The 6,842-nt window shown below is 44.9% G+C and overlaps 1 non-coding gene and 1 pseudogene across 1 annotated transcript; both read left to right on the plus strand.

Annotated features, from left to right (window-relative positions):
- The first annotated feature begins 1,156 nt into the window (after window positions 1–1,156).
- Window positions 1,157–1,229, plus strand: trnak-uuu (transfer RNA lysine (anticodon UUU)). The gene has a single exon. It is a non-coding gene; the product is annotated as a tRNA-Lys (tRNA).
- Window positions 1,230–2,963: 1,734 nt separating this feature from the next.
- Window positions 2,964–6,842, plus strand: part of LOC107550519 (uncharacterized) — a 6,427-nt pseudogene continuing 2,548 nt past the window's right edge.

Here is a 6,842-nt window from a genome sequence, read left to right on the forward strand (position 1 = left end):
TTGAACTAAGAATCTGATGTTTCCTTCAGGCGGTAGATCTGCTGAATATCAAATGGTACCATAGTTTCATATTTTTATTTCTCTTCTCTTTACTGCGTTATGCTTTAACCCTTTCCTATACCAACTGTATGCATGTGTGTGTGTGTGTGTGTGTGTATGTGTATGTTAGACCAGTTTAAGTGTTTATGTAGTTAATAAAGTCTTACTTGTAACACACTTGACGTTGTTCATTGTTTGCTCATAACTGGAGTCCCTAATCATGCAGATTTATGCTACAGACTATGTGTAGAGTTGTACAGTAAGAAAGTTATTTCCCTTAACCAGGAAATTAACATTCTTAGAGCTGACAGACAGTTGACCCTGAGAGGTCAGGTAAATATCTACAGCGGATCTAAATATTTATAATGAATTATAACTAGTTATGATTAATTATTCATATTTCCCCATGAGCTGATTCGCTACAAATATCTAGTTTTTGTTTTCCACTAATCATTATGTATATGTGAAATTATACATCAAAAGCTTGCAAAATTATACATACATTTTTTGCAAGTAGGAACATATTTACTGCAGAAAACTATTAACCTGCCACATATTCACACACACACACACATATATATATATATATATATATGTGTGTGTGTGTGTGTGTGTAAAATATAAAACTCCAAAAAACTCATTCTACTGTGCTATATTAACGCATATTAACTACATTGATTTGTTCCCCAATATTGTTCAGATATGACCAAAATGGGCAAATCCTCTGCCTATTGGAATGACACCTGCCATAAGTATGCCCAGGGCACCTTCCAGTTCAGTACAGGCAAAAGGCCTGGAAGCAGAAAATGGAAGGAGGTCCTGGAGCGGATTGATGCCTGTCCCCTGCAAAGGGGGAATAAGGTGGACCTGTTTGGCAGGCACATAGTGTGCACTTGTGGGTTCCATAAGGTAGGTATATAATATAATATATCAAAGGCATGATAAGTCCCTGTATCATGTAATAGACTATTTTATGGACCATCCCCTGATCTATTCTCAGAGTGCACAGTTCTGCAGAATAATTGGTGAAATTATTTAACATGAATAGTATGACCTTCTTTTGTTCCTAATATTAATTTTCTCCCAGTCAACAGATAAGGTCTTGTACTGAAAAAGAGCCCGGATAGGTCAGTCAGTAGAGCGTCAGACTTTTAATTTGAGGGGCCAGGGTTCAAGTCCCTGTTCGGGTGAAGTGCCATCTTCTTGTTGGCGGCCTCAGCTTGCTGTCGTGTCGGTCCATCTGTGCTGCTGTCTGTGGTGTTTCGGCCTGCTCCTAGGGACCTTGTGCATCTCCCTTGTTTGACACACCTGATTCTTATGGTCAGCTCGTTAGGAAAGAGCGCTCATGTAGTGAACTGAGTGAGTAGAATAAGACAGACCTAGGAAATGTGCAGTGCCGTGGGTCCCCAGGGCCAGCACTGAAAAACCCCATTCCAGAGGATGAGACATTGCAGCCTGATTTCTCTGAGCAATGAGGTGGGCCAAATCCTCGTCAGTGTCCTGACTGATCTCATCCGCAGGTACAGCAATGCTGGTGTGGCTCCTCCTCAGCTTCTCTATGTTGACTGTGAATGTTGTCGGGACGGCACAGGACAGACAAAACTAAAGCAAAGATTTGGTGGGTGGCCAGACCTAGTTGTAAAGCTTGACATATACCACTTCATGCGGCGACTGGCATCTGGGTGTACAAAGGATGCACATCCTCTTTACCCCATCTTTATGTCCAGACTGTCAACCTGCATTTTTGAGTGGGACAGCGGAGATGTTGCCTTGCTGCATCAAGCTAAGAGGGAACAGTTGAAACGAGAAGGTGTTCCTGGGATCACTGAACAACTAGTGGACCAGCAGATCACCAAGAAGGAACTAGCGTTGCACTGCAGGAGGCAGACAAGAGGGGAGCGGCAGACGATCATAATGATTGAACTGCTTCTTAATGAGCTCATGGGGGTAAAGGGCAGAGACTATCTTGGTGTCCCTCTCTTGGACCACGAGAGGATGCAGCACATCTGGCAAATCCAGAAGAAGCATGTGAAGTGCATTCAGGATGAACCAGGTGTCCTCCTGTACATTGTAACTGGCACCACTACCAAGGAGGGCATTGTCTTGCCAAACTACAGATGTGCAAGAGGGTCCACATCACTAGTGGACCAGCAGATCACGAAGAAGGAACTAGCATTGCACTGCAGGAGGCAGACAAGAGGGGAGCGGCAGACGATCATAATGATTGAACTGCTTCTTAATGAGCTCATGGGGGTAAAGGGCAGAGACTATCTTGGTGTCCCTCTCTTGGACCACGAGAGGATGCAGCACATCTGGCAAATCCAGAAGAAGCATGTGAAGTGCATTCAGGATGAACCAGGTGTCCTCCTGTACATTGTAACTGGCACCACTACCAAGGAGGGCATTGTCACTTGAATCATTCCACTTGCATCTGAACAGGTTCATTCCAGGTCAGTATGAATCACTTTTTATCTATCAGCAAGATTACATATTTGCAGTTAAACATTTTATTATTAGTAGTAGTAGTTGTATTGTTATTGTTATCATTATAAGTATTGTTATTATTATTATCCTGGAAACACTGACACAATCTGTCAAAGAACCAAACACAATAAGTTAATCTAACAATATTGTTCATAATTGTACTATCTTAAGGAACCAGTGCCAACAGCCTGAATTTCCAGCTGTACCTCCTTGAGGGCCTTTACAGATGGAACCAGGACCGTGAAGCTGCATCTCTGGCAGTCAGGGATCCATCACTGCTTAGCTACTCAGGTGACCTTGTTCACTGTGTCAACAACTACAGTGTCAAGGTGCTTGGAAGTAAGCTTGTCCCCTCTTTTTAGCCACCTGCTGTTTACACTGGTTAGTTTAAGCTTTCCATCAGGAGGCTATTTTCTATGCCAATAAAATAGAATGATCTTATGAATTTTCTGAAAAGTACATTTTCCTCTATTCTATTTTCTTGTCTGTCCCAGGGGAGCTAAAAGGTATAGATTACCTATACCGCCAGTCAGTATTTTACATATAAAAGAAAGTTTATTTGGGCTTTAGGCATTCACTGTCTTTTCTGTGTGATCTCAGATCACCAAGAAGCTATCAGGCCTTGCCAAGGGGACCGCCTTGTGGCTTACATCTGTGAGCAATGAGGTGGACCAAATCCTAGTAAGTGTCCTGACTGCTCAGGAGGGTCCTGCTCTTGACACCATGGCTGCTGATATCATCCACAGGTACAGCAATGCTGGTGTGGCTCCTCCTCAGCTTCTCTATGTTGACTGTGAATGTTGTCGGGACGGCACAGGACAGACAAAACTAAAGCAAAGATTTGGTGGGTGGCCAGACCTAGTTGTAAAGCTTGACATATACCACTTCATGCGGCGACTGGCATCTGGGTGTACAAAGGATGCACATCCTCTTTACCCCATCTTTATGTCCAGACTGTCAAGCTGCATTTTTGAGTGGGACAGTGGAGATGTTGCCTTGCTGCGTCAAGCTAAGAGGGAACAGTTGAAACAAGAAGGTGTTCCTGGGATCACTGAACAACTAGTGGACCAGCAGATCACGAAGAAGGAACTAGCATTGCACTGCAGGAGGCAGACAAGAGGGGAGCGGCAGACGATCATAATGATTGAACTGCTTCTTAATGAGCTCATGGGGGTAAAGGGCAGAGACTATCTTGGTGTCCCTCTCTTGGACCACGAGAGGATGCAGCACATCTGGCAAATCCAGAAGAAGCATGTGAAGTGCATTCAGGATGAACCAGGTGTCCTCCTGTACACTGTAACTGGCACCACTACCAAGGAGGGCATTGTCTTGCCAAACTACAGATGTGCAAGAGGGTCCACATCACTTGAATCATTCCACTTGCATCTGAACAGGTTGTCAGTATGTCAGTATGAATCACTTTTTATCTATCAGCAAGATTACATATTTGCAGTTAAACATTTTATTATTAGTAGTTATTGTTATTGTATTGTTGTTGTTATTGTTATAATTATTGTTATTATCATTATCCTGGAAACACTGACACAGTCTGTCAAAAAACCAAACACAATAAGTTAATCTAACAATATTGTTCATAATTGTACTATCTTAAGGAACCAGTGCCAACAGCCTGAATTTCCAGCTGTACCTCCTTGAGGGCCTTTACAGATGGAACCAGGACCGTGAAGCTGCATCTCTGGTAGTCGGGGATCCATCACTGCTTAGCTACTCAGGTGACCTTGTTCACTGTGTCAACAACTACAGTGTCAAGGTGCTTGGAAGGAAGCTTGTCCCCTCTTTTCAGCCACCTGCTGTTTACACTGGTTAGTTTAAGCTTTCCATCAGGAGGCTATTTTCTATGCCAATAAAATAGAATGATCTTATGAATTTTCTGAAAAGTACATTTTCCTCTATTCTATTTTCTTGTCTGTCCCAGGGGAGCTAATAGGTATAGATTACCTATACCGCCAGACAGGGAGGGCCTTGCAGGATGTCCAACCTGACTCAGAGGAGACTGAGCAGATGCTGGAAGATGTAGGCACAGAGGAAGAGTTGGAAGATGAGGGCTTTGAAGATTCTGGTTTGGACCCAACCGTTGGGCTACTGGACCCATCCTCTGGTCCATCACCTGCCACCACCAGCTCAGCTGTCATTCCAACTCCCACGTCTCTCCAGACCACTGCACGACCTTCAGGGCCTTCATCTGATATCACTACAGCTGCACTTGAGCAACAACTGGTAATTATGTCACTTTTTTATCATACTGTGTCAGTGGACTTCCCAGTTGCTCTGGATAATTTAGACTTCTATTGTACTATAATAATTATTATTATTGTGTAATAATATTAATCATCATCATTACTGTATAATAATAATTAGAAAATTTATTTGTATATCACTTTTCAAAAACACATTTTCAAATCACAAAAAAATGCACAATGCAATCATGAAATAGACAGAGATGAAAGACAATGACAAAAATCTAAAGAATACATAAATGAATAAAAGCATAATTTAAAAGATAAGCTCTAATTAAGATCCATTTTATAAAACTGTTTTTAAAAGAGTATTATATTTTCCAGATTGGGCATGCTTGTCCCTGCTCTGCTGCTGCTAGTCCCTCTTCACTGCCATCACCCGTCACCCCTGCAGCAGCACCCCAACAACAACTGGCAAGTCTTTTGTGACATGTTGGATCAGTGGTGTTATTGTCTTGCTTGTAATTTTATTATTTTGATGTTTATTTCATTAGTATTATTTTTTATTATTACATTTAACAGGTTGCAAATGAGCAGACCACTGCACCCTCTGGCCCAACAGCTGTCCCCACCAGCCTAGCCTCTGCTCCTCCTTACATTTCCATCGTCTCAGCCTCTCTTGCCACTACTCCAACTACAGGTATAACGGAGCTGACGAGACATGAGACATGTGGATCCATCTGCAAGCTTTTATTTAAGAGACGTGGTCATAACAGGCAGGGTCGAACAATGGCAAACAGGTATATGGCGGGCAAAAGACAAGAATAGTCCTAGGGCTAGTGTAGGTCAACGATCGGCAGACAGAATCACAGGGGAGAGACTAGAGGGATAAATCCAGGAAAACAGACAAAGATCAGGACACGAGAAAACAGACAAGGCAAGACTAAGATAAAGCTATGGACAAACTAGACAGGCTCCGTAGAGTAGCTATCGCTATGAGAGTGATAAACACTATACAATACTCGGCAGAGGGAAGGGATCAGAGTGAGTGTTAAATAGTGAGTGAGTGATATGAAACAGCTATGTGCAATCAGTGCTGTGTGCAATCAGTGCAATGATTGATGGGGTATGTAGTCCGGGGTGATATGCAACAGTGTGTAGTGCGAGAATCAATGAAAATGGAAAGGGTGACCTCTGATGGCTAGCAGATGGTTTACGATTCCGGAGGGCAATGGAGTGGAGGCGGAACAGGGGGAGGGATGGAGGGCCAGGTCCACGTGAAAGTGGAGAGACCGGGAACTGAGGCAGAACAAGTGGAGCAGAGAGCCAGGGTGGAGCCGGCAGTACAGGTGGAGCAGGGAACCACCAGAGCCAGACAGCAGACCACCACGGCGGGGCAGAAGAACCCCACGGCAGAGCAGAGGACCACCAGAGCCAGACAGACCACCACGGCGGAGCAGAAGGAACAGGAACCCCCCCCGGTGAACCACACCGACCAGGAGCCCATGGCAGAGACTGTAACAATGAGAGAGCAGAGACAGAAAACACAGACAGAACACTGGGGTTGATAGACAAGGCTGCGCGTTCAGAGGCAGCCTCCCCTGCTGGGTCGGGACAGGACAACAGTTCACAAATGACCTCCTGGGCCGAAACAAAGCAAGCAAAGAACGGCCTCCATCACCGTGATAGGACAGGATGAGGATTCCCCGACGGCCTCCATAGCCGTGACAGGACGAGCAGGGAGTTCGCAGATGGCCTTTATAGCCGTGACAGGATGAGCAGGGAATTCGCAAACGGCCTTTATAGCTGTGACAGGTCGGGCAGAGGGTTCACAGACGGCCTCCATAGCTGTGACAGGGCAGGACGAGGATTCACAGATGGCCTCCATAGCCGTGACAGGACAAGCAGGGTGTTCGTAAATGGCCTCTATAGCCGTGACAGGGCAGGACGAGAGTTCACAGACGGCCTCCATAGCCGTGACAGGACAAGCAGGGAGTTCGCAAACGGCCTCTATAGCCGTGACAGGACAGACAAATCGTTCCCAGACGGCCTCCTTGGCCGGAACAGAACAGGCAGAGAGTTCATAGACGGCCTCCTTGGCCGGAACAGGACAAGCAGAGA

The sequence above is a fragment of the Sinocyclocheilus grahami genome, unplaced genomic scaffold, assembly GCF_001515645.1.
Source record: "Sinocyclocheilus grahami isolate Dianchi unplaced genomic scaffold, SAMN03320097.WGS_v1.1 scaffold400.1, whole genome shotgun sequence".
Classification (NCBI taxonomy): Eukaryota; Metazoa; Chordata; class Actinopteri; order Cypriniformes; family Cyprinidae; genus Sinocyclocheilus; species Sinocyclocheilus grahami.